At 48.6% G+C, this 27,146-nt stretch overlaps 1 long non-coding RNA gene and 12 other non-coding genes across 14 annotated transcripts in view; 4 read left to right on the top strand and 9 right to left on the bottom strand.

Moving 5' to 3' along the window:
* Positions 1-724: 724 nt before the first annotated feature.
* TRNAN-GUU (transfer RNA asparagine (anticodon GUU)) lies at positions 725-798 on the bottom strand. The gene has a single exon. It is a non-coding gene; the product is annotated as a tRNA-Asn (tRNA).
* Positions 799-1,349: 551 nt separating this feature from the next.
* TRNAH-GUG (transfer RNA histidin (anticodon GUG)) lies at positions 1,350-1,421 on the top strand. Its single transcript has one exon. It is a non-coding gene; the product is annotated as a tRNA-His (tRNA).
* Positions 1,422-2,934: 1,513 nt separating this feature from the next.
* On the bottom strand, positions 2,935-3,006 carry TRNAE-UUC (transfer RNA glutamic acid (anticodon UUC)). The gene has a single exon. It is a non-coding gene; the product is annotated as a tRNA-Glu (tRNA).
* Positions 3,007-4,128: 1,122 nt separating this feature from the next.
* Positions 4,129-4,200, bottom strand: TRNAH-GUG (transfer RNA histidin (anticodon GUG)). The gene has a single exon. It is a non-coding gene; the product is annotated as a tRNA-His (tRNA).
* Positions 4,201-4,749: 549 nt separating this feature from the next.
* On the top strand, positions 4,750-4,823 carry TRNAN-GUU (transfer RNA asparagine (anticodon GUU)). The gene has a single exon. It is a non-coding gene; the product is annotated as a tRNA-Asn (tRNA).
* Positions 4,824-6,711: 1,888 nt separating this feature from the next.
* On the bottom strand, positions 6,712-6,784 carry TRNAV-CAC (transfer RNA valine (anticodon CAC)). The gene has a single exon. It is a non-coding gene; the product is annotated as a tRNA-Val (tRNA).
* Positions 6,785-8,473: 1,689 nt separating this feature from the next.
* LOC109451559 (uncharacterized) overlaps positions 8,474-27,146 on the bottom strand; it is a 43,327-nt gene continuing 24,654 nt past the window's right edge. The window contains exons 3-4 of one of the 2 annotated variants that reach the window (XR_002137988.3): positions 11,156-11,339; positions 8,474-10,008 (exon numbers count right to left, since the gene is read on the bottom strand). This is a non-coding gene — a long non-coding RNA (uncharacterized LOC109451559). The remainder of the gene's footprint in view (positions 10,009-11,155; positions 11,340-27,146) is intronic. The other variant, XR_002137987.3, reaches the window with a different exon arrangement.
* LOC141568761 (U1 spliceosomal RNA) lies at positions 17,895-18,058 on the bottom strand. Its single transcript, XR_012491958.1, has one exon. It is a non-coding gene; the product is annotated as a U1 spliceosomal RNA (small nuclear RNA).
* LOC141568760 (U1 spliceosomal RNA) lies at positions 18,795-18,958 on the top strand. The gene has a single exon (XR_012491957.1). It is a non-coding gene; the product is annotated as a U1 spliceosomal RNA (small nuclear RNA).
* TRNAN-GUU (transfer RNA asparagine (anticodon GUU)) lies at positions 22,125-22,198 on the top strand. Its single transcript has one exon. It is a non-coding gene; the product is annotated as a tRNA-Asn (tRNA).
* Positions 23,647-23,719, bottom strand: TRNAK-CUU (transfer RNA lysine (anticodon CUU)). Its single transcript has one exon. It is a non-coding gene; the product is annotated as a tRNA-Lys (tRNA).
* Positions 24,651-24,722, bottom strand: TRNAH-GUG (transfer RNA histidin (anticodon GUG)). The gene has a single exon. It is a non-coding gene; the product is annotated as a tRNA-His (tRNA).
* On the bottom strand, positions 25,568-25,639 carry TRNAG-UCC (transfer RNA glycine (anticodon UCC)). Its single transcript has one exon. It is a non-coding gene; the product is annotated as a tRNA-Gly (tRNA).

Here is a 27,146-nt window from a genome sequence, read left to right as displayed (position 1 = left end):
AAAGCAGCCAGGGGAAAGAGACATGGCACATTCAGAAACCAAAAATTAACATCACGGCAGATTTCTCATCAGAAGCACCGCAAGTGAGAAGACAGTGGGGCAACATCTTCAGAGGACTGAGGGGGGGAAGTCAAGGTAGAATTCTATGCCTCCCCGCCCCACACCCCCAAAAAAGTCTTTCAGAAATGAAGGTGAATGATAACATTTACAGAGGCACAAGAAAAGACTTCATCACCTGGGAAGAGGTGCGACGTCGCTTGAAGGCGGGCCGTGGTACGTTACAGATGCGTCCTCAAAAGCCCAAAGCGGTCGCTGACGTAACAAAGGAAGCGGGAAGCGATGGAATCCTTTGGAAACTTCCTTGGAAATCTCGTAAATGCCTCGATGGAGCAATGGCTCTTCCGGGGTTCTACCCTACAGAAATCCCCGTACGAGTGGCCAAAGACGCGTGTGCAAGAATGATGGCTGCAGCACGCTTGGTAACCCTAAAATCGCAGAACCAGCTCAACTTGAAAAGTCTATGGAAAGGGTTCAGTCAACTAGTACAAATGAAGACTTCCGGATGCCCGCCCGAGCTCTTTCTGCGAGGATCCTGTCTGTGGCGCACAGGACAACAGAAGACAGGAGGGTAGGGGTGGTGGAGGAGGCCTCTGTCCGCCTTTACGAGAGGGGACGTGCAGAAGAGAAAGACCCGCAGCGGCTCTACTTCCAAAAGTTACAGACGCGTCCCTGGGTGGGCTCGAACCACCAACCTTTCGGTTAACAGCCGAACGCGCTAACCGATTGCGCCACAGAGACCACGGCGACCGCACCCTCAAGCCAGCAGAGAGCAAGCGCTCCGTCACTGCCAGGTGGAGCCACTCGCCTGTTGCCCGACGGCCGTGCCCCCGGCTCCAAAGCCTGGGAAAACCCGACACGTGGGAGTCCACGCTGCACGTTGGTCGCCTTTGAAACCCGTGCTTTGGGCGATTCAGACGGCAGCGGGGCAACCGGATGGCCTCGCCGGGCCTTGCTCCCCACCCGCCTCAGTACCAGGGCCCCGGCGGACGCCGGTGTCCGCGACCCCCCGGGGCCTGAGCCGAGTGGGGCCGGAAGGAAGCTGAACGGCCCGTGGGCTCCCGTGATGGCTTTTTCCGTTTGCTCCGGCTGCACCCGACCGTCTAGGGCGTTCTGTTTTATCATCACCTGTCAGAATTGACGGGAAGGGAGGGGAAACGGAGAGCGGGCACGGAAGAGACAAGCATACGAGCACCGGCGGTTGTCCGAGAACCAGGCAGCGCGGTGATTCGGGTGGTTTTACGTCAAAAGTCACCGAGCGAGGCCCAGTGCCGTCGCCGAGGCTGCGGCGCGCCGTGATCGTATAGTGGTTAGTACTCTGCGTTGTGGCCGCAGCAACCTCGGTTCGAATCCGAGTCACGGCAGTGTCGTCTGTCGCACCTGGCGCTGGTTTCCCTTTTACACGAGTTCGAACCCGCCCAGCCTGCTCCTTTCCTTATCCGGTGGCCACAGGCCCAGCGCTTTCCGCTGCCCATCACGCGCCACCTCGTCGCGGGAAGGGAAGGACCCCCTACACCGCACCGACCTGGGGAGCGGGTCCTCCTCCACTCCGTCTCTCGGCACAAGGAAACTCAAGCACGTCCTTTCCCTCCGCTGGGGCCCCCAAAATGCCCGACTCCTTCGTGCCCCCAACTGCCCGGCAAGGACGCTCATGCGTTGTCATTGCTGGAAAGTGGTGCTTCTGTCTTACTCAAGTTCCGAAGGATCTTAAAGACCCGATTTTTAAATTTTTTTTTAAAGTTTTCATCAGATAAGCGGCACCTCCTCCGCAGACCTTGTTCAGCTGTTTCAACCTTGGCTCCTGGGACTGCTCGGGGGACTTCGGCAGTCCTGGGCTATCGGTCTCCTTATTCTCACCGTATCAACCTCTCTACGTAGCCGCCTCTCAGGGGTTTTTAAATGCTGCGGGCCGCCACTCACGCGCCGAATGGTAGCGGTCAGGATCGCGCAACTGGAAGGGTAGGGCTTTCACCCACTAAGGTGGGGGCAGTGCGGGTGAGGCAGGGGGCGGGGTGGGGTGCGGTGGGGGAAGAGCCCGCCTCCAGGTCGGGGCCGCGGAGCCTCGCTGAAAGCGCGTTCCGTCCCCGGCCTCTCGCTTCCCGCACGCTTCCCTACAGCCGGGAAGGAAAAGTGCTGCGGCGTAAGGTGTAGCGCAGCCGGTCTCCTCGAGGCGCAGCGCGGTGCCACAGGGGAGGCGTCGTCTATCATGAGCCGCGGGGATACCAGGCGAGAGGGGGGATTTGACTGTGGTACCTGATGCCTGGACATTCTGGTGTTGATTTCTGCTCCTGCCTTCCGCTTATGGCAGCGGTCGGCGTTTCCCACTTTGTGCCTATTTCACGCGGTGCCTTTGTTGGGTCCACTCACGTCACCTCCCTACACCGTTTAGTCGACGGACAAGACAGCCCTGGAGGACTTGACCCAGCCAGCGCTCGCCTCCCTGTCACCTTCCGGGCGGGGGTCGCCCTCGGGCCCCTCTTCCGAAGGCTTAGTTCGCGTTTCCTGTGCGGGCCCCGCCCGTGGCTAGGGCGCGCGACCAACTCGCCACCCTCTCAGTTATTCGGGGCTCCGCCTGCTCGGCGCCCCTGCGGAGGCCAGGAGCGCGGGCTCGCGTGCCGCCCACCGGGATGTGACCGCTACACGGCCGTGTAAACCTGATCGAGACGCGGAGGAGCCCCTGAAGTCCCTCGTGCGGGTCGCTGGCACGCAGGAAAAGCAAGAGCGGTGAGCCCCTAGAAGCGGCCCGCCCCTGCGTCCCTTCCCCTGTGCGATTGAACACTCGGTGCGGGGAGCACGCGCCATCACACCTCGGGTGGGGTGGGGTGGGGCGATGAAGGCACATTGTTGCCGGAGGGCCGCTGTCTGGGCGTAAAAAGCTTCCCTGACCGGGAATCGAACCCGGGCCGCGGCGGTGAAAGCGCCGAATCCTAGCCACTAGACCACCAGGGAGCCGTAGGGGACTCTCTTGCCTCCTTAATTCAGAGCCGACGAATACCCCCCCTGCGTTCCGGGAGGCTTTGGGGCGGGGGGCGGGTAACGGCTCCCGTCGTCCAGGAATCTTTTCATAAGGCGGAGTTCCCTCCCTGCCCTCTCCACCAAAGGAGCCCGCAGACAGCCCACCGAGCGCCCCGAAGCCCCCCAGGTCCACACGTCCCGGAGCGAGTTGTCCCGTCCTGGCCGCCTCTCCGAACCGCCCGGGGACGCGCCTTTGCGAGGCGGCCGCATGTGGAGGGAAGGTCGCCGGCGCCGGGCAGTGGACTAGGGGCCCGGGGAGAGGTGCCGGAGGGTGAGACCCCGGGATCGCCAACCTCAGAAAAGATTCTGAGGCGTGCGGGAAGCGAGAGGCCAGGGACGGAACGCGCTTTCAGCGAGGCTCCGCGGGCCCGACCTGGAGGCGGGCTCTTCCCCCACCGCACCCCACCCCGCCCCCTGCCTCACCCGCACTGTCCCCACCTTAGCGGGTGAAAGCTCTTTCCTTCCAGTTGCGCGATCCTGACCGCTACCATTCGGCGCGTGAGTGGCGGCCCGCAGGCATTTAAAAACCCCTGAGAGGCTGCTACGTAGAGGGGTTGATACGGTGCGAATAAGGAGACCGATAGCCCAGGACTGTCGAAGTCCCCCGAGCAGAGTCCCAGGAGCCAAGGTTGAAACAGCTGAACAAGGTCATGGGAGGAGGTGCCGCATATCTGATGAAAACTTTAAAAAAAAATTTAAAAATCGGGTCTTTAAGATCCTTCGGAACTTGAGTAAGACAGAAGCACCACTTTCCAGCAATGACAACGCATGAGCGTCCTTGCCGGGCAGTTGGGGCACGAAGGAGTCGGGCATTTTGGGGGCCCCAGCGGAGGGAAAGGACGTGCTTGAGTTTCCTTGTGCCGAGAGACGGAGTGGAGGAGGACCCGCTCCCCAGGTCGGTGCGGTGTAGGGGGTCCTTCCCTTCCCCCGACGTGGTGGCGCGTGATGGGCAGCGGAAAGCGCTGGGCCTGTGGCCACCGGAGAAGGAAAGGAGCAGGCTGGGCGGGTTCGAAGTCGTGTAAAAGGGAAACCGGCGCCAGGTGCGACAGACGACACTGCCGTGACTCGGATTCGAACCGAGGTTGCTGCGGCCACAACGCAGAGTACTAACCACTATACGATCACGGCGCGCCGCAGCCTCGGCGACGGCGCCGGGCCTCGCTCGGTGACTTTTGACGTAAAACCACCAGAATCACCGCGCTGCCTGGTTTTCGGACAACGGCCGGTGCTCGTATGCTTGTCTCTTCCGTGCCCGCTCTCCGTTTCCCCTCCCTTCCTGTCAATTCTGACAGGTGATGATAAAACAGAACACCCCAGACGGTCGGGTGCAGCCGGAGCAAACGGAAAGAGCCTCACGGGAGCCCACGGGCCGTTCAGCTTCCTTCCGGCCCCACTCGGCTCAGGCCCCGGGGGGTCGCGGACACCGGCGTCCGCGGGGGCCCTGGCACTGAGGCGGGTGTGGAGCAAGGCCCGGCGAGGCCATCCGGTTGCCCCGCTGCCTTCTGAATCGCCCAAAGCACGGGTTTCAAAGGCGACCAACGTGCAGCGTGGACTCCCGCGTGTCGGGTTTTCCCAGGCTTTGGAGCCGGGGCACGGCCGTCGGGCAACAGGCGACTGGCTCCGCCTGGCAGTGACGGAGCGCTTGCTCTCTGCTGGCTTGAGGGTGCGGTCGCCGTGGTCTCTGTGGCGCAATCGGTTAGCGCGTTCGGCTGTTAACCGAAAGGTTGGTGGTTCGAGCCCACCCAGGGACGCGTCTGCAACTTTTGGAAGTAGAGCCGCTGCGGGTCTTTCTCTTCTGCACGTCCCCTCTCGTAAAGGCGGACAGAGGCCTCCTCCACCACCCCTACCCTCCTGTCTTCTGTTGTCCTGTGCGCCACAGACAGGATCCTCGCAGAAAGAGCTCGGGCGGGCATCCGGAAGTCTTCATTTGTACTAGTTGACTGAACCCTTTCCATAGACTTTTCAAGTTGAGCTGGTTCTGCGATTTTAGGGTTACCAAGCGTGCTGCAGCCATCATTCTTGCACACGCGTCTTTGGCCACTCGTACGGGGATTTCTGTAGGGTAGAACCCCGGAAGAGCCATTGCTCCATCGAGGCATTTACGAGATTTCCAAGGAAGTTTCCAAAGGATTCCATCGCTTCCCGCTTCCTTTGTTACGTCAGCGACCGCTTTGGGCTTTTGAGGACGCATCTGTAACTTACCACCGCCCGCCTTCAAGCGACGTCGCGCCTCTTCCCAGGTGATGAAGTCTTTTCTTGTGCCTCTGTAAATGTTATCATTCACCTTCATTTCTGAAAGACTTTTTTGGGGGTGTGGGGCGGGGAGGCATAGAATTCCACCTTGACTTCCCCCCTTCAGTCCTCTGAAGATGTTGCCCCACTGTCTTCTCACTTGCGGTGCTTCTGATGAGAAATCTGCCGTGATCTTAATTTTTGGTTTCTGAATGTGCCATGTCTCTTTCCCCTGGCTGCTTTGGAGACTGTTTTTTCTTTTTCAGTAGACTTGAGCAACTCATTGCGAGCTGACTAGATGCGATTTCCTTCATGTTTCTTGGGCTCCGTTGGTTGCGTTCATTTGGCTCCTTGGATCGGTGGGTTTATTATTTTTGTCAGGATGGGACATTTTTCTGTCATGCTTTCCTCAAAAATTGTCTCTTCTCCCCCAGTCTCTCAGGGACTCCCGTTACTCGTATATTAGGCCTCTTAATGTTGTCCCACCATTCATTCACTGATGCTCTATGTTCATTTCAAAAAAATTTTTGTTAGGACTGTGTGTTTCATTTTGGATATTTTCAGTTGTTCATGGCTTTATGCTCCCTATGTTTCCCCTGCAATTTCTAAACTGCAGTTAATTCCACCTGGTGAATTTATTTTCAGATGTTATTATTTCCATCTCTAAAGTTGGATTCCAGCCCTTTGTGTATGTTCCAAGTTTCTACTTAACTCTTTGGACATATGTAACACAATCATAATAAGTTTTAAAATCCCCTTGCTATCTTTGACATCGTGCCACTTCTGGATCGGTTTTGATTAGTTGATTATTGTCCTCATTATGGGCCCTGTTTCCGTGCCTCTCTGCATGGCTGGCATTCTTTGACTGGATGGCAGACATTGTCAAAATTTACTGTCTTGGGTACTGGCTATGTCGGTAGTCCTGTAAATCTTTAGTTTTGTCCTAGGGTCCAGTTAAATGACTTGTGGACCGTTTGATCCCTTTGGAGCTTGCTTTTACGTTTTGTTTTTTGTTTGTTTTGTTTTGTTCTTAGGTAGGTCAGCCTAGAGCTGATTATTTCCACGACTGATACAAGACCTTCCTGAATGTTGTTCCCAATGGCCCATAAATTATTAGTCCAGTCCAGCTGGTAGGAGCGAATATGACTTCCTCTGTGATCTCAGCCTGTGCAGAAGATGTAGGAGATAGATCATGATCATTGTCATGGGCGATTCTGGATCTAAAGGTAACCTGAAGTGGGCTTGGTCTGTAATGTGACTCAAAGGAGAAAACCGAGTCCTGCTTCGTTGTGGTGAGTAGTCTTTCAGGTAACAGTAGAACTCCAGCCATGGTTTTTCCGAATGGAAAAATGCAGCGTGGCACATTCCCCTTTTTGGTTCCAACAATAAATTTCGCGAAAAAGAGGCTGTTTCCGCCCGGTTTCGAACCGGGGACCTTTCGCGTGTGAGGCGAACGTGATAACCACTACACTACGGAAACAAAGCTTATGGGCCGCCCTAACGTTGTATCCACGAAAACTTTAGGACCTGTCACAACTACCGTATTCTGGCCAATTTTTGAAATGAAAAACGCTCGGAGAAGTATCAGTGATCCCTCAGACCAGGACACAGGGGCTCCCAAGAGACTCTTGCTTGGGGTTCCACGCTTACCCCCGAAGCAAGGACCCCGGGGACCTCTCAGTTTGGCTATGGGATCCCGCATCGATCGTGGGTTTCCATTCCTGAACTCATCCCAGTGGTGGGGGGCACAAATCGCCCCCGCTGATGCCTCGGCTCCCGGCAGCTGCAGGAGCCGGCGGGTTGGGTGTGTCGCCCCCGCGCCCCCAGCAGTGTGGACCCAGCCCCTCTCGGGCTGGGGACACACGCCGCCGGGGCCCTTTTCACAGCGCCGGCGGTCAGTGCTCTTGGCTCTTGACGGTCGGCCGGTGCCTGGAATCTACCCAGGAACCGGAGGTCCCGCTCTCCCTGCCCTCCCTCTCCTCTGCTCCGACGCGCGGAACCTGCGCGCTCTTTCCACGCAAGCCCTTGCGCGTCTGTGCTTCTCCCGAGTCCTCTTGATAACAGTGTGTGTGTGGTGGGGGGTTTATTTGGTATACTTTGGGTAAAACGGACCCCTCCGGTTCCTTCATGGGCTGCTTGCTCTAAAGCCATTGACAGAGGCCTGTGGCCATGACCATCTAACCGGTCCAGTAAAATCTAGGGCAGGGAATGGAGGCATGGAAAGCAAGCACAAGAAACCGTTTTAAATGGCACAGAGCTAAAGAGTGGCACAGCCGTGACTGGGCAGGGGGGCATCACCTGATACTCCTCATTTCATAGGCACCTATTCCTACCTGGAATTTCTGAGTCTGAGACTTGAGTGCGCTGTCCTGGAGTAACCCTCTTTGGCTCTGCTGCCAGACCTGAATAGGCTAGGGTGACACTTGATGTGACCACAGTCACCTTCATAGATGCAATTAAGAATTTGAAACAAGGTGAAGACAAAAGCCCTAGAAAACCAGATTTTTAAAGTTGTTCCCTCTTTTTTTTTTAAACAAGGCACAACTCAAAGTGGCCCATGCAGGGATCCAATGGGCAACCTTGGTGTTAGCAAGGCTCTCTACCAACTGAGCTATCCCGCCACTCTCAAGTTGTTCTCTCTCTTTCCTACATCTGAATGCATGTATTACTGTGTGATATTGATTGGATTGTACTTTAGCACAACCACTTTCCTAATATTTGGCAGTTTCTCTTTATATTCTTAAAGTTATACCTTCCCTGTTACCTGGTAATATTACTTCTATTTACTTCCCATGAAAAATGAATGCGTACATCAAAAAAGGAGCATCTACAAAAACATTTATAACAATGCCATTTGTAGTAGGCAAAAAATGGATAAAACTCAAATGTACATCAACAGGAGAAGTGATATACAAACTATTGTATATTCACATAATGGATCAATACTCCCTCGTTAAAATAACCAACTATAGATCAGGCAATAATATGGATAATTCCCCTCAAACAGAATGTTCAGCAAAAGATGCCTATCAATAAATATTTTTGCATTATGCTAAATGAAATAAGTCAGTCGGAGAAAGACAAATACCATACGATCTCACTTATAGGTGGAATCTAAAGAACTGAATAAATGAGCAAAGTAAACAGAAATAGTCTCAGAGATACAGAGGAGTTTTAATACAGAGTTCTTTAATTAGGGATTAGACAGCATAAATTGGTGAGTACTATATTGCCACAGGGATACGAAAGACAGTTTGGGGAATATAATCAATAATATTGTAAAGATTTTGTAGGTGTCAGCTGGGCGCTTGTCTTATTAGGGAGACCTCTTCATGGACGGTGTAGATGCTTGACCACTGCACTGTACACCTGAAGATGAAGCTGAATAATATTGTTTGTCCGCTATAATTTAATATATATATAGTCACGGGATATGGAGTATAGTATAGGGAATAGAGTCAATGGACTTGTAATAGATATATACGATGTCAGAGGGGCAATAGATTGGGGGAGGGGGGTTATCACTTTGTGAGGGATGAAATGTCTAACTATTGCATTGTTTGGTACACCTGAAACTAATAAAAAAAAGAATTATTTTTGAACACTTAAAACATCTATTTTAATGTACCTGTTTGATAGTCCTATGTGATTCCATGTTTGTGAAGTATCAGAACAAAAGAGTGGTTCCCTCTTGGAGATATTTTGACGGGAAACTTCCTGGGTTGATAGAAATGTTCTATACACCCATCTGATACTTATAAAGATTTATACATTTATCACGTTTCACTGTATACTTTTTATATTTATATTTTTGACATAAAAAATAAGGTCAGTTATTTTTAAAACTAGAGAATTCTCAAAAAGAATAATTGTTTTAGGTTTTGGTTTTACTCTGAGTTATATATCTATATATATACATATATAGATATAGAGATATATACATATATAGATATATACAGATATGTACAGATATCTATATATAGATATATACATATATATATATATAATGTAAAATCTGTGCAAAAGACTTTGATATAAATTAGAACTTTTTACATTTCCTAGGCAATGCTAGGACTTTGGGACATGTTAATTCCACTTACTCTCCTCCTGATTTTTGAGCTATTGACACTGATTTTATTTCAACATATATGTATTTAAAATCACATAGGCATTATTCTTATTGTTCAGAGGGTAATATTTGTTTGCTCATATTTGACCCATCCATTGCTCTTCATTCCTTCCTTCCTTTTCCACATTTCCCTTAGGATCATTTATTAATAACTTCTTCCCGAAGAGTGGCCTTTTGCATTTCCTTTGGTTAGGGCCTGCTGCTTACCAGGTAAGACTTTCAGTTCACTTTCCCTTGACAGGTCGTACTAGGTCAGGGATTAGGAGCCCCATGGTGGGCTGGAATTACACTACGGTAGCCCTTTTAAATGTCTTCTTTTTCATTGTTTTTGCTGAGAATTCAGCTCCCAATCTCTGGACGATGTAATGGGAATTTCCCCCTCTGGGTGCTGCCATGATGTTTTTCATTTGTCTTTGTTGTTCCGCAGTTTTGGGTGTAGTTTTCTTGTCCTGTACCTGCTTGAAGTTCATCGATCTGCTTGCACATGTGGTTTGATAGATCATCATGTTTTCTCCTCAATGGCCCATACTATCTTTCAATATTGTTTCTGTCCCATTTTCTGGCTTCTCCAACCTCTGAGATTTGAATTACATGTATATTAGGCCTTTATGACATAACCTATATCTTTTTTATACTCTTGTCTCAATTTTTTCTTCCTTTTAGCCCTCTCTTCTTTAGTCTGGAGAGTTTCTTTCTACTTACATATTTCAGGTTAATAATCTCTCTTCAAATGGGTCCAAACTGCTATTAAACTGATCTACTGACATTGTAAAATGATAACCAGTATACATTTTATCTCTATAATTTCCATTTGCTTTTTAAAATAGATTCAATTGCTCTGGTGAAAATTTTTATCTTGGCATCTACTTTCTGAACAGCTAAAACATATCATTTTAAGTTCCTGTCTAACAACTTCAATATCGCAACCCCCTGTGTGTCAGTTTCTACGGTTTGCTTTTTGCCTCTTGCTTCTGTTCCTTTATGGTTCTAGAATGTTGTGACTGAATGATGAGCCCGTTGTGTGAAAATTAATGGCTAGTTTGGATGATTTCCTTCTCTGAAGATTCTTCGCCTTCTCCCCCAGGGCGAGGGGCGGGGTGGGGGGGGCAAGGGGCAGCAGGGCAGGTCAGCTCAATCCAATCCTTGACTGAGCTGATTTGCAGCTGGTTGGCACTCCTGGGAAGTCTCAGTCTACACTGAGTTTGCTCATGCACTGTGCTACAGACCTCTAGGGCTCCCACCTGAGACCTTGGGGTATTTCCTAGCACCCCTCCTCCTTCATGGTGAATTCTGAACTTCAATTTATATCTCCTTAGCACCATGATACTGCTGAAAATTCCACTCTCAGCCACACTCTGCCTGTCTTCATAGCCTCTTATGTGCACATACCGTGTTTCCCCGAAAATAAGACCTAGCCGGACAATCAGCTCTAATGTGTCTTTTGGAGCAAAAATTTACATAAAACCCAGTATATTATATTATATTATATTATATTATATTATATTACCTGGTATTATGTTATGTTATACTACATTAGATTACATTATATTATATTACATTATATTATATTATATTATTATATAAGACCGGGTCTTATATTAATGTTTGCTCCAAAAGATGGATTAGAGCTGATTGTCCAGCTAGGTCTTATTTTCAGGGAAACACGGTAGCTTAATTTGTCAATATGTGAAGGGGAAATCTTGCACCAAGCATCCAGCTCACCTGTTAACCCACTCCAAGTCTTGGCTCCTCAAATCTGAACCCTTGCACAGCTCCACCTGTCTTTCTTCTTTTCCGTCCAGAAGCATGAGATTACTTCAAGTGTTGCTGTTTTCTCTGACTCTTAGCAGCTGCCTTCTCCCCAGTTTCTCCGTCTCTTGTTCTTTGCCAAGAACTGGCAAACGTCCTGAGGGGGAAAGGCAGAGAGTTACTTTCATTCTAATGAGCCCTTCTCTGAAGCTGGTACTGTTTGTCCTAGCTACATTTGCAATTCTCCAAAGACTTCAACAGAATTCCTTTAAACCAGACTTTACTTACTTATTTTCAGGGTGAATACTGGTTTGCTACAGATATTCCATCATAACTAACAGAGGAAACCTACAAATTCCAGGTAAATTAAATTTTCCTACTTTGATTTCTTAAGAACAACAAAAAAGAAGGGGTCATTGGTACATACTTTGACTTTCCTTATAATACTTGGTTAAGTCAGACTGGATATTAAAAGCTCTTGCTAGACTTGTGTGCAAAAGTTTGCCTACCATGAGCTAAGCAATCGTCACACCTGTCCCAGGTCCAAGGATTTGATGAAGTTGGGTTCAGTCCCCTTGTGCATTGTCTACACCTCAGTTAGATCACCATCAAACCTTTCAAGTAACCAGTTTTTCAGATCTGGCCACTAATACTAATATGGGGGAAAAGAAGCCAACCAAACCATTTAACACTCCTCGTTTATTCTGGGGAATGTTGAAAGTCAACAGTGGTGCAGTCAGACGTGGAAACAAAAGACATAATAAGAACAACAGTTTCCTTAGAGCTTTACTGTTTGACCAGCATGGTTCCTCAGTGCTTTACCCTGTAATCAGTTATTTAGTCCACATAACAATCCTGGGGTAGTGTGGCCATTACCAGCCCTTGCTGCAGATGAGAACACTGTGGCACTAAAAGGCAGCTAACCTGTCCAAAGGTCCCACCCCTGTGATGGTGAGAGCCAGCACTCGGACCCAGGCAGTTTGCTTCCAGAGCCCTTGCTCTTAGCCATCATAGTAACTGAGAAGACTTCACTGAGATTTGCATCCCCTCCTTCTTGCTCAAGCTCCAAGATTTTGAAGAGAAAAAGATTAAAAGGCCTACAAAACACTCAGAACTAATTAATGAAATAAAGAAGAAGAGGAGGAAGGGCAAACAACCATTTAGTCTTCCCCAGAAACAGACTCCATGGCTCCAGGGATGATGCAATCACATCTCCCATCCCGAAGTATTTATAAGCCTTGATTATTTGTTTTTAATTTAAATTTTTTTGTTGGGATATAATTGACATATAACACTATATTGGTTTCAGGTGTACACCATAATGGTTCGATATTTGTGTATTTTACAAAATGATCACCACAATACGTCTATTTAACATCTAGACGCATACATTTTTGTTTTTATTCTGGGGAATGTTTAAAGTCAGAATGTTGTAATGAGAACGCTAAGATCTACTCTTTCAGTAACTTTAAAATATACAATACAGTATTATTAATTACATGGCTATGCTGTACAGTACACGCCCAGGACTTATAAGTGAAAGTTTCTACCTTTTGATCCCCTTTACCCACTTTGACATCTACCCCCACCTCATGCCTTTGGCGACAATGAATCCACCAATTGAAGGAATAGGAAATAGATAGGTGTGGGCGAATGCATTCCCTGAGAAACATCCTTCCCCTCCTGCCTCGTCCCACTATTCTTCCTACTAGAGGGTCTTTCCAGATGTGCATGTTTTCTTTGGACCTGAGCTTGTCTGCAGTACCGGCAGGGTCTGTGGCCACGACGGCTGAGGTGCTCCTTCCCGAGAACCACCTCCTTTTTCTTGGTCGAATAAGGATTTCAGCCGAATTATTATACATTCCCCCAAACTTTGTTGGTCAAATGTGAATGGTGCTAGAACGGAGGTTCCTTAAATTTAGTCACCACCGCCTCGGGGTCGTTCTGGGTCATCCTAAGGCCTGAGCCGCCCAGACCTCGACAAACCAGCTGTGGAAACTCAGCAGCCCCACGTTGGAGGCATCTCACTCAGTGTCCTCACGACCCTCCAGTCTCCTCCTGACCAGAGAGAAACGCATCCGTGCATCCGTGCTTCTTGCATTGATGGAAAAATATACCCTGGTCTTCCTCTGAGACTGTGGAAACCCATTAGAATGTTCTGCTGGCATTCATGCAAGGGGCGGAGGAGGGCAGGAAAGCGATAGGAAGGAAAGATGGTGAGGTGACAGGGGCTGGGGCAAGGGGATGAGGAGAAAGAGAGCAAGAAAGGAGAGATGAGAGAGAGGTGGAGCAATAGAACGGGGGGCGGAGGGACAGGGAAGAGGAGGAGGAGGAAGAGTGACATTCTCAGGGTAGTTCAGTTCACCGGCCCCATCACAACAGTTCCCCACCACATCCCCACCTCTGACCTTGGGCTCCCAGACCCGACAGGCCCCTCAAGGGCAGTCTCCCCATCAATCGCAATGCCCACCTCATTTTATTCTCTCCCTGACCCTTGTCAGAGCCCGGTTCTCCGACTTTCCTGGCCATTCTGTGATCTTTCAAGACCCTTCCAAGAGATTTATCTTCTTCTTAAATGAACCAGAGTCCATTTCTGTTCCTTGCAGTCATAAACCTTGACTGATCTTAAAGTTCTTTTGGAGAAGATCTTTGTGGTTTGTTACTGCTCCGCTTCTTGGTCTTCCAGAAGGAAATTTTGTCTTCTGCAAGTTTAAGGAGAAAAAGTTCCTCTCCATAACGAGAGTAGCCTCTGTGCCTCCTTCCTCCTTGATTCGACCTTCATCTAGTCTCTAGGAACAAAATACCTCTTCCAGTCACACCGGGTGTCTTTCTGTTTTTTACTCAGCAGATTTTTCTTCTTTTAATGCTAATTTTTCTGTTCTGTGTACTAGATAAGGGAAGAAATGGCTTTGGAATAAAATAAGTAAAGGTGAAATGAAATACACAGATTATTATTTTGAGATATAATGTAGATTTATATCTATTATACATGTAAATATTTAGATTGGTGTATTTTGTGTACATAAGTATTATATACACTGTAAGACAGCTTAGGTACACATACCCTATGGCCCAGCAGTGAATTCCATGAGTACCTTATTATACGTTCATTTAAAAAAAACAAACATGCAATTTCCAGGTCATGATATATTGAGAAATTGAAATGGAATGAACTTGGCCAAGCTCTCAGAAAACAATCTGTGGCTGTATAAATGTTGATGGTATGTAGTTGGTTTTGAGTCACTACAGGTGAGTATGGCCTGGTGTGTCTGAGTGTTTTATATGAATGTTAAATGGTTGATCAAATTATATTGTAAATTTAACAAATGTACATTTGTCATAAGAAAAAATTACAATAATGAAAAAACCCCAGACGTGTATGAAGAAGACCTCTGCCTCCTAATCACTCTCCACTGCTGACACACCTTTATATATCACACGTAGGCTGTTATGGTGGCTTTAGCGTTTGATGGGTGTTATGTGGCCAAGGGACTCAAGAAGTCCCACGTCCTGCTCTGGGACAATCATCTGCCCTCTCTGGGCAGTGGGAAAAGTCTGAAAGCAACGAAAAGGAAAATAACATTATTATTTTCAGAAATTTCACCTCTGGACAGGAAACTGGTAAACTGAGGCAGAATATGTGATTTATGGTGGAGGCTTAGCGGGCTCTTCCTGGCCCTAAGCAGAAAGTGAATTTTACCTCATTTTCTGAAGTGCAAGTGAAATGACAGAAGTCAAAGGAGAGAAGCAGAGGAAAAGCAAGTTGATAATCACCCAGGCAGGTCAACTGTACTTTTAAGTCTTGTCTAATCAGTAGAAGCAATGCCTTGGGATTGTTAGTAGAAACTATGGGTGTAAACACTGCAAACTGCTTATACATGTCTGGTGAGTAAAGCAAGCACTCCTGGCAAAGGTGGTATATGGTATAGTGGTGAGCGTTCTGGACTCTGAGTCCAGCAATCTGAGTTCAAGTCGCCGTAGGGCCTTTCCCCTTAGTTAAAATAAAGACTACTTTTTACTTCTCAAAGAGGGCCTGCCTTCCCGCCCCCACGTCCACCCTCGGGTCCTCTTTCGGTCCTGGAGGACGCCCCGCGGGACATACGCTGCTCCAGGCCCCGTGTCCTTCTGCTCCCGCCGCCGACTGCGCTCTTGCCTCCTGCTCAGGAGCAGAGTCCCGGACACCCGGTCCTCACAGTGGCGCGCTCCCTACGGACATGGCAGGGAATGCCGGTGACCGAGCCTGTGGGGCTTCATGCAGCTCCGCCTGCTGCTGGGCAACGGAGGCTAAGGCCTAGCGACCGAGCTAGTGCCAGCCTGTCAGGGTCACCCTCAGGCCTCGGGGATAAAAGGCAGGGGCTGCGTCCACTGAGTTCTGGCCCACGAGGGGGTCTGCACACAGCACGTTGTTTATTGCGCAGATTGTCTCTTTATGAGTAAATGGGAAGCTTGAGACACTGTGACCTGGCAGTGCTGTCATTGGTGACTAATTATGGGAGTCCAGGGGTTCGAGACCTAAATTGGAAGTACTGTAATTTACTTAAATGACCAATTTTATTCTGAATTTTAACTTATTTTATTCTAATTTATTCAGATTTTATTCAGACTTTCTAGCCCTTAGTCTCCATTGGACACTAAAGCCACCATCACACTAAACTCAGTAACCTGACTCCAGGCAATTGCATCTTTGGTCCCCAGCTTGGGGACTAGTATAAACAAAGCTGCTATGAAGTCCCTTTTGTGAACATGTTTTATAAATTCCATTTTTAATTCTTTAATACTAACTTATTTTGTGAATGGATTTTCCATTGACAATACAAAACTCATTTAAATGTTACAAAAGCCTGAAGCAGAAGTCTACACTTTTTTTTGTTATATTTCATAATGTAAACAATAATATAAATGGAACCAGAGCTGTCTTACCAGAACCGTCTTATACATCTTATGTCTCAAATCTTTAGAATGTTAAAACAGCAAAATAACCTCTGGGCTGGGCCTAAAGCAACCTTGTGCCTTGCAAAAGAACTGTTCACAAAGAACAAGAAAGCAGATATATTATGATTACTGGAGTGATGACTACTGAACTGAAAATGTAAAACTTTGTTTAGAATTAACATCACTATATTATGTATGTTATCTGCATCAATAGAAATTTCTTCCTTCTATTCATGTAATTGTTCCCTTTCGTTTCTCATAAATACCATTGCCTTTGTCACCTAATTGGAACATTGTTTGGGCTTCTGCCTGACTCAATGATTCCTGAAGAGCTATTTGTATTGATCTGAAATAAATGCTTGTTTGCCTCTGACTTTGAAAGGCCTTTTTATTTTTAGGTTAACAATAATTAAAGGGAAAAAGCTTATTTTGGATAGTTTCCTATCAGCACATAATATAAGCCATACACTATGCTAGGTGTATTATTAGATTATCTCAGATAACCTATGCAACCGTATGAAGTACTTAATATTGTTATTTTCATATGAGACTTGCAAAACTGAGCCCTAACATTAAGGACCTGGCAGAAGGTCAAACAGTAGACAAGTGGTGGAGCAAGACTTGAAAGGAGGCCTCCCAGAAGTTGTGCTCCTAACCACAAGCCCAACCTAATGTCTCTGTAATAACCTCAGGATGTCTCACAGGCCTGGAAACCAATATCCAACCAGTACTGGTCTGCAACTTTTGGTCAGAAACTCCTCCATCAGGGATCCGAAACATAGTGCAGACAGCCCCAGGACTGAGGAAATCCTTAAAAATCCTAAAAACCCAGTGTTCTCAGCAGTAAGGCACTGAACGTTGACTTCTCGGTTCAGATTTGTACATATTACATGAACAAGGAAACCTCCCGCTGCAGGGAGCTCATGCTCTTCATCACGCTGGATCAGTCCGTAGGACATACAGTTTTCTACTGGCAATGTCCTGAATACTCGATCGGCTTCCTGTGTGTCTTAGTTGGTTTTCTTTGGACTTACCCTTATGTGCCACCCCTTCCACATCCCGGCGCACACTCCCAGACCGCGGGGGTCTCAGCAGTTTCTGGGGCTGAGCGGACCTGGGGTGCCATCTGCGAAATAGCCACGAGGGGGCGCGATACTCCTTCCTAAGTCCCTGATTTTCTGTTTGGACAGATAATTATTTGCCAGGATGTGGTGGATCAGAAGAGGAGGTTAAGAGAACACACCCCGGGAAATGCCCACAACTGCGAACACTGGATCTGGGGTTTTCTTCTAAACTAGCTCAATATTCCGACATTTTCAGATAGGAAAAAGCTAGTTAGGGGGGAAGACCGCCCAGTTGCAGCCTCTGGACAGGGTAGGCAGGTGAGCATGTGGTCTGGCTCCTCGCGGGACTTCTTGTCACATGTCTCTGGGAGTGTCACAGGGAATTGTATCAAGACTCACATCTGACTGCGACTCAGCCGCTTGGCCCATGTGTGCAGCATCTCCCGGGCACCTGGGTCGGGCTGCTCCCTACTGGACAAGATGTGCGTGTTGTGTGTCCGCGTAAACTTTCCTCGGGCCAACGGCCCTCTGGATGCTCTCATCAAGCTTTCGGTGTGAAAAACACAGTGATTTTCGCCGTGCGGGTAAGGCGGGGATAGTAACTCAGACGAAACAAGCGCAAGAACGCTCCGCGAAAACTTTAGCAACGCGACCTAAGAAGTCAAAGCAATAAGCATCTATAGCATGTAGTGAATCTGTGTTTTAAACCTCAAAATCAGGGGAGAGCGCGAACGCAGTCCCCCACTACCACAAATTATGCAGTCGAGTTTCCCACATTTGGGGAAATCGCAGGGGTCAGCACATCCGGAGTGCAATGGATAAGCCTCGCCCTGGGAAAACCACCTTCGTGATCATGGTATCTCCCCTGCCAGGTAAGTATGAGTTGGACACCTTCCGCCCCACCACAGCCTCATACCCTTACACTGTTCACGCACGGTCACTTTGCTCCCCGCACGCCGGAGCCTCCCTAGCCCTTCCGCACAGCTAGGACACGCAGTTTCAAGCAACAGTCCGGGACTCGCTCCCACAGCACGGGAGATCGTGCCGTGTTCAAGCAGCAGATGCCGAAACAGCAGCCCCTGCGCTGCCACATCTACATAGGGCACTCCCTACCCGTGGCGTCACCGGAATAGTCCATGCTCGTGGCCCTCGGCTGGCCGGTGGGGGAAGTGACGTCAGCCTCTCCCACTTTCCCTCCCACCCTTTCTGCCCAGGCTTCTTTTGCCGTTTTGTCCTGTGCAGGATTTTGTCCGAGACTGTTGAAGCCGATGTCTTTCTTGAAACTGCTTGGCCAGGTGGCCTGGTGGCCGGCGTAAGAGAAGAGAGCAGCGATCAAGGGCGGGACGTGGGCTGAAAGGAAAGGCTATTCCAGTGACGCCACGGGTAGGGAGTGCCCTATGTAGATGTGGCAGCGCAGGGGCTGCTGCTTCGGCATCTGCGGCTTGAACACGGCACGATCTCCCGTGCTGTGGGAGCGAGTCCCGGACTGTTGCTTGAAACTGCGTGTCCTAGCTGTGCGGAAGGGCTAGGGAGGCTCCGGCGTGCGGGGAGCAAAGTGACCGTGCGTGAACAGTGTAAGGGTATGAGGCTGTGGTGGGGCGGAAGGTGTCCAACTCATACTTACCTGGCAGGGGAGATACCATGATCACGAAGGTGGTTTTCCCAGGGCGAGGCTTATCCATTGCACTCCGGATGTGCTGACCCCTGCGATTTCCCCAAATGTGGGAAACTCGACTGCATAATTTGTGGTAGTGGGGGACTGCGTTCGCGCTCTCCCCTGATTTTGAGGTTAAAAGACAGATTCACTACATGCTATAGATGCTTATTGCTTTGACTTCTTAGATCGCGTTGCTAAAGTTTTCGCGGAGCGTTCTTGCGCTTGTTTCGTCTGAGTTACTATCCCCGCCTTACCCGCACGGCGAAAATCACTGTGTTTTTCACACCGAAAGCTTGATGAGAGCATCCAGAGGGCCGTTGGCCCGAGGAAAGTTTACGCGGACACACAACACGCACATCTTGTCCAGTAGGGAGCAGCCCGACCCAGGTGCCCGGGAGATGCTGCACACATGGGCCAAGCGGCTGAGTCGCAGTCAGATGTGAGTCTTGATACAATTCCCTGTGACACTCCCAGAGACATGTGACAAGAAGTCCCGCGAGGAGCCAGACCACATGCTCACCTGCCTACCCTGTCCAGAGGCTGCAACTGGGCGGTCTTCCCCCCTACCTTTCGTCCTTTAAATGTCTAATCTTTTCTCAGGCTTTTTTCTTGAGTGTCAGCCGCCTTGCTTGATGTCTTGCTTCCACGAAGCCTTACCACCATTGCTAGCCAGTTCCCTGGACACCAGCCCACCCTTCCTTCCCACCCCAGAGCAAACCTCCTCATGCTTCTCGTTTCCTCTCCCTGCACTTCTCTCAGGCCCTCTCTTGACTTTCATAGGCAGAAAACAGTGGCTCTCACCCTTCTCGGAATAAGGCTTTTTATAATACAGTACATTGAAAGTTACAAGATTAAGTAATTTCAAATCCGGAGGCTACCACAGTCTGATGGCAGAGAGAATGAGGTAGCTAGTACTCAAGCTGGGTGGCTGAGCTTATCCCAACCCACCTCCCAGGCCTGTACCCCAGCGGACCCTAGAGTTGACGTGGACAAAAACAAGAAACCCTGGGTTCCGCCAGTCTCAGAGAAATTGAAACTACTGGACATTATTATTCTTTACTATCCAAACAGAAAAAGTAGTGGTCTCTGGGCCAGTTCCAAAAGGAAGGACTACGCGTCCCTTCGAGGCCACCGCGGGTACCCAATCCAAAGAAAACCTAATAAAACGCAGTGGCCGCTGGGTCACGCTCAAGACCTTGAAATTAGGACTCGTGCGCGCTGCAAACTGAGTTTTGGATGACGCGAAGAGGGTGAGCTTTTCCCCCTTGTAGCTTGGGCTCAGTTGCCCAAATGTAAATTTTCTGAGCCCGGACAGAAAGCAGACTTGGTACATTGCTGATGAGGAAAAAAGATTTGTACAGAGTTTGCTCCCGCCCGGGCCTCCTGATCAGCACTAAATCACGGTCCAGGCCTGTGATCGTCCTACTTCTGAGTTCAAGCAGAGACCCGGGTGGTGAACTGAATGCTGCGCCGAAGTGAGGTCGGGCCTTTTAGAATGGGCTCTCTTAGTGCTCAAGTCCACCCAGACGGAACCTCGGACGTTCAGGAGAAAAGGATCTTTTTCAGTCCATCCCAAGAGGTCCCACCAAGACTTCCCACGGATCCACCTCCTTGGTCCTGTAACTGGGGTTTTCCAACTTTCCAAGACAATCGTCGGTGCTTTTCTCCGGGGTCTTTAGACACAAGCGAAAGTTCACAGGGCGCCAAGTGCACTTTCTGTACCTCAGCCCTGCGCGTTCTCGCCTCTTCTCTCGGGGCTGTTGGGGAAATGAAAAATCTAGACTCAAAGGAACATGCATATGGATAGGGTACTAGCTGAATTTATTATTGGGGTAAAAAATATCAGAATGCACGCCTGCTGGCAGCCCGCACGTGGCTATAAAGCTATAGGGGACCTTCAACTCTATTTACGTGGAATTACTGACACAGTTGTCATCGTCCTACTCTTAGTAAACAGTGTTACTCAGTTTGTTCCTCTGACGTTGTTCTGTACAATCCTTTATTACGTAGTATCTCTCACAGTTGCCTCCAATAGCACATCTATATGGTACAAACGGTCTTGTCACTTTCTCCAACATTCCCCTGCAAGGCACGCCCCGGGAGGGCTGGGGCGGAGTCAGGGTCCCCCTGGCGGATGCTTTGCAGCCTTTCCTCCCCTCCTTGCGGTACGCCGGGGTTGTGCGTCCCCACCGCGAGGATCGCAGGTGCCTCGCCCACCTGCTCGGAGGTATGGGCTCGGGAAGTCGCCAGGGTTAAGGGGCGACATCTCAAGGCGTTGCCGTCTTTAACCAAGCGAGAAACATCGTGTTTCGGACTCGAAAGCATGCACCGTACACGCTCACGGTCGGAGCGGTGGCAGACAAAAAGACGGCAAGGGGCAGGTGATCGACTTACTTAATAAAACTGGCATTTTAGGGTTTCTGTTGGCCTTTTTCTTTAGTGGCTAGAACGCTCGCTCGCTCTCCCTGCCCCTCACCAGCCCCCACTCCCCGCTTTCTTCTCTGCTGCAGCTTTCCCTGTTCAACACCCGCCCCCCCACCACCCGCCCGCCACCCCGAGGACCGACGATCCCAGACAGAAGCTGCGTCACGGTCTAGGGTAGGGAGCTCAGTTCGGTCCCAGCGCGCACGTATCCAAAGTCGGGACCTTTGCTGTGCTCTCAATCAGCTCCGGGAATAAAAGCGTCTGCCTTGGAAAAACCTTTCTGGTTTTCGCATTTCGGGGGGCCTCGTAGAACTAAAAAGCTCTTGGTTTCCCTAGGAATGCAACCTTCCTCGAGCATTTATTGAGTGCCAGACTCTCCTCGGGGAAAGGGGGTGAAGGGGGTGCGGGTGCGGGCTTCATCGCGAGCAAATTCCAGGTATTGCTGGCTGGAATCCTAGAGGCATCGAAGCCGGGAGAGCGGCGGGGGGGGTGGGGGGGAGAAGGGGGAGGCACAGGCGGTTGGTGTCCTTCCCACCCGCGCCCGCCAGGTCCTGCGGGGGCCCACTGTTGGCGCGACGGGTGAAGCGAAGCTAAGAAAGGGAGATGAATGACTTCAGCGGGAGAGGCTGCCGTTGTCACCTGGGGCCCGGCGACTGAGGCGGCGAAGAGCGGGCGGAGAGGCCGTGGATCCCCCAGCTGACTCCCGCCAGGTATCAATGTCCAAACGTACTCAACGACACGACTCTTAGTCTCGGCGTCTCCCGCGACCCGATTTCTAGAATATTAGAACGAGGATGTGCCCGGCCAGGAGTTGCAAAAGAAATTTATGGGATCAGGGAAGGAATTTGAGAAGACAGTTCTTTGTGTCTCTGTGGCGCAATCGGTTAGCGCGTTCGGCTGTTAACCGAAAGGTTGGTGGTTCGAGCCCACCCAGGGACGGTCCCTTTTACTTCCTCGAAGTCCTTCCTATTTGCAATTGTAGATACTAATCTCTGAGTGACCTTACCCTTGGAGTCCTCTGGACCTCTGTCCCCTTTAAATCAGACTCCAAATTATGCTGTCCCAAGACTCAAGTTAAAAAAAAGTGCCTAAGAGAAGGAATTTTTCAGCAAAGGTATTTTTTTCAAGGGAGCAGTGTCTCGGGCTTCAGAGTTTACATCCCAGAGCCACTGCGCTGATTCCCTCACTTCCTGAAGCTGGGTTTTACAACTGCACATTCTGAAACCTGAACTTCCCAAGAATTGGGAACAAAACCCCAGTCTTCACTTGTGGTGAAGCTTCAAGTTATGGGTGGAAATTTTGTTTTTTCCACGATGTGATTTTTGACCCAGTTATTGAATTTTCTGTGCCTCAAGTTCTTCCTCTATAAAAGGGGGCAAATAGGAGTACTTCCCTCATGGGTTAATCTAAACTTTAATGAAATTGACACATAAAGCATTTGACTACTCATTAAACATTAGGTACTATAACTCTTTTCAATGGCATCTCATCACTCTTTTCATTATTTACCTCGTCCTTCTAAACAACTGCATATCCTTTCGTGGTATGGATGGCCCATTATTTATTTAAACATTCCTCAATAAATGGTCATGACATTGGATCTAATGTTTAGTGTTACAACAATTCCTTAAGAACATTTTTATACAAATATCCTTATCACTTCCCTAAAATCGATTCCCGGAAGTGAATTTACCTGATCAGAGCATTTATGCATTTCTAATTTTGCTAATTCCTGACTACCCTGCAAAGAACTTGCACCTAGTCACATTCACACATTCTACGGGAACACCTCTTTGGCAACCCTACCTGGCATGTAACAGCAGTACAAACCCATCACTTTGCTTGGGGAATGTATTGCTTGTTGGTCCCACACATTGCTCTGACTCTTGTAGGTGAGGGGCTGGTGCTGTGATGGTCCCCTTTGTTCTCTGGATCCCTGGGGATTCTGGGGAAGGAGTTCACAAGGTTGGACTCAGCAGACTGTAGAGGCACTCGCTGTCCCCAATGTTCCTGTGACAGATAGCCCAGGCTTGTCCTGCTGAACAAGAACCCAGAACAAACTCTACAGAGTGGGCCCTTCATGGTGGGTCCTGAGCCAAATAAAAATTGGAAGGCGGATACTTGTAACATTTTCGTCAGATTGAGATGTTAGATAATGGATCTGATTTTCTTGTCACAGCTCTCCATGAGACTCCGGTCTCAAGGACTTGAGTTGCTCAAATCCCTGGCCTGGATTACTCTTTTTTGTTGAATTTGGGGCGAATAGAGGCAGTTCCTGAAGTCATTTATAGCAGTTTAAAACAATAGTGACCACAAAGGCTAGTTAGAAAGCAGCTGATGTCTGTCGGAAATTAAGTAAACACAGATGGGAAGAAAAAACTGAGCTACGCCCAACGTGGGGCTCGAACCCACGACCCTGAGATTAAGAGTCTCATGCTCTACCGACTGAGCTAGCCGGGCGCCGCTGGAGAAGCCCTTCTTATATTGGTATACCTTCTTTTAAGGGACCGGGTGTGCAGTCAGGATGTGATCCAGAATTTTGTAGACGCAACACCAGCCTTTACTACCAAGGAACCCGAAGCTTTGACAGAGTAACGGGACTGCGCAGAGCCAGGCGGGCTTGCGGAGGACGCAGGGTCACTGATCCCGACGCCTCGATGTTTCCGCCAATTTTTTTGGGCCGGGTCACTTTGAGAAGAACCTGGCATCTGGGACCCGCAGTCCTGAGGAGGCGGCGAAACAACGCCAGGGAACCAGGATAAGAGGCGCAGACAGCTCGGCACGCGGAGCGGCGCCGGGACTAGTGCTCCGGATCCTTGGGGCTGCTTGCAGCCCCTGCTTCCTTCTTCTCCACCCGAAGCCCCTTTTCTCTCCTAATCTTGACGACCCGCGGGTGTTGACACGACACTGTGGAAAACAGATCCAATTCGCTATTCATCTGGGGCACGAGTTTGGTTTTAAATACTAGAATTTTTAAATACCATATTCATTACATACAAAAGTACCGCGGATGTCAACGCGGACAGGATTCGGAGCCTCAGGCGCACGGGCTCGTGGGAGGTCTCCCGTCCCCTAAGCGTTCCTTTCTCCAGCCTCTGGAAGAGGCACTGAGCGGGGGAGTCCCTGCTCCGCTCAGGTGCAGCAGAAGGTACCTGACTCTGCAGCCTGGGTCGCCGCTCCAAGGCTCGGGATCCCGCCCTGAACACTCTCGCCAGGACTGGTTAAGCTCCCCTAGGTTGGCGAGACGCGGCGTGAGCTGAGTGGAGACAATTATTCACCCACTGCATTGGCTGCACTTCTGGGACGCTGCCTCGCGCAAAAGCGGAAATATAAACGTTTTCCACCCTTAAAAAGTTAAAATACAGAGCCGCCAAAGCCAGCTACACCCATGTGCCGTGACTCGGATTCGAACCGAGGTTGCTGCGGCCACAACGCAGAGTACTAACCACTATACGATCACGGCGCGCCACCCGCAAAGCGACGGATTGGGGCTGAATTTAATGCCTTTTGAGTCAAATACATACTTTGTGCTGCTACTTCACTTGTTCAGTTCGAGAGATCCGTTTAGGTCAAAATCCCATACAAACGTTTCCATTCTGCAATCTCCAACCCCAGACGCCTGAATCTGGTTCTGAGCCCCTGAATCCCGCGGTGCCGGCGCCAGCATCACCCCCTCCGCCAGGCGGCGGCGCGCCCAGGTCCTGACTGAGGCCAGAGAGCGGCGGCTGCGGCCGGGGGACAGTCCCCAATCGCCCCTCCTCATGTATCTATCTTCTCTCTATCCCCTCCAAAGAATCAACTTCCCCCCCACCCCCCCGAGGATTTCCCTATTTACATCTCCAGCTTGGACTCTGGAATTGAGATATCTGTCCCCGGAATGGTGGAACCGGAAAATAAGTGGAGCTGGTGAGCTGCGGAAGGGGGTGATGGCCACCCTTTATTTTTTCTTGCTTCCCGAACTGCGGGAGGTAACTCCGCGAGCTCTGTCTCGGTAACGCGGGTGCTTGGGCTGACTTCCTTACTCTGACTCAGTAAATCAGAAACTTTGCCTCCGAGAATTAAGTAAAACAAACCTGCCAATCGTCTATTTCAGAAACTTCCTTAAAGACCCCCAAAAAGGCTATTATCACAAACTGGTGCGAAGCCAGCAGCCGAACTCAGCAGACGGACTTGGCTTGGGGGTGCAGCTACAAAAAAACCTGGAGATTCACTCTCGGGAGAGATTCTCGCAAGGACGCGTAGGGTGGGCAAAGACCCTTTGGGGGGTGGGGGTCTACTCAATTTGGGAGAAAAGCAAAAAGCTAAGGATGCGTTGGCCGGGAATCGAACCCGGGTCAACTGCTTGGAAGGCAGCTATGCTCACCACTATACCACCAACGCACACAACAAACATTGTTGGTTTGATTTCTTATGAGGACTAGCTCGTCAACTTTTGGTCCCACATTTTCTTTCCTATTTTGAGATTCATGTTAAAAGGAATTTTCAACACAGAGCGAAAGAAGAAAGAGGAAAAGAAACTCTAGACTTTCTCTTATAATCATAATGAAAATTCTGTGGTAGTTTCTTATTTCACCGGTTTAAGGAAAGTCAATTCTAGTTTATCGTTTGAAGGGGACCTCTGAAACCCAGGGGAAGAATTAAGGCTCTACTGCGCGAGTTATTTCTATACACTTGTGATTACGCATTTGAGAATGTTTTCTTAGGACAAATGCATACTGGTAAAGTTGCAGTTGAAAATATATGCACATTTTTAAGCTTTAGATACATATTACAAAATTGCTGGGTGGAGAGAGATCACCAATTTTCACTATTCGATGAAGTATTACCAAATTACATCAGTCAATTGGATATCGTCATTCTTTTCATCTTTACAAAAATGCAAGATAAAAATATGGAGTGCCATTTAATATTCATATATTCTATTACTATTGAAGTTGATCATTTTTCATACCTTTACCAGTTATTTGTATTAGTTTTGACACTAAGTCATATGCTTTGTCTATTTTTTCTATTGGGTATTTGTTAATATAATTAATTTATATTACTGATTATACCAGTTTATCATTTGTCTTTTCATATTATTTATAGGATTTTTAAATAAGCAGAAGTTTCCTGTTTTTATGTGCTCTGATCTGTCAGTTTTATCCTTTATGATTTCTGTGTTTGCTTTTTTATCTTGGAAAAGTCTTCTCTGGCCCAATATTAAGGTAACTAATCCTTTTTTTTTTTTTGTAGCTTTTGTTTTAGTTCTTGCATTTAATTCTTTAATCCATTAATATGAAGTAGTAATTCCACTTCAAAGAATTTATCCTAAGAAAATATCTAAGGATACACACAAAGATGTATCTACACAATGTTCATCAAAGTGTTATCTATAAAACCAGAATTTTAGGGGGTGGGGGGCCTAAAAGTCCAGAAATACAATTGAATAAATCAATTTTGATGAAAACCCACATGAGTTTTTTTTAAATGATTTTTTACATTGTCCATTGCTGGTGGGAACATAAATTGGTCTGACCTCTGAGGAGGGCATACTGGCACTATCCACAAATGGCCATACCTTTTGAATCAGCATTTCAATTTCTCACAGATATTTCCTATACGTGCAAAATGATATATATGCAAGGTTATTTATGGCAGCATTGTTTGTAATAACAAAGGTTTATAAAGAGCCCAAGTGTCCATCAATAGGAAGCTGGTTCGATTAATTATGGAATATTCATACAATGGAATACTAGTGCCATGAGACAGAATGAGGAAGTTCTTTATGTCTAACCTGGAATCAGTTTTAAAATACATCGTTAAATCAAAAAGGAAAAGTGCAGAAAAGATTGTATAGATTTGATATCATTTATGCAAGGGGAGGAACATATTTAAATATATACTT

This window comes from Rhinolophus sinicus, chromosome 7 (assembly GCF_057876585.1).
Source record: "Rhinolophus sinicus isolate RSI-liver-muscle chromosome 7, RSI-T2T, whole genome shotgun sequence".
Lineage (NCBI taxonomy): Eukaryota > Metazoa > Chordata > Mammalia > Chiroptera > Rhinolophidae > Rhinolophus > Rhinolophus sinicus.
Note: the sequence above shows the minus strand (reverse complement) of the source record. Positions and strands in the feature narration are given on the sequence as shown.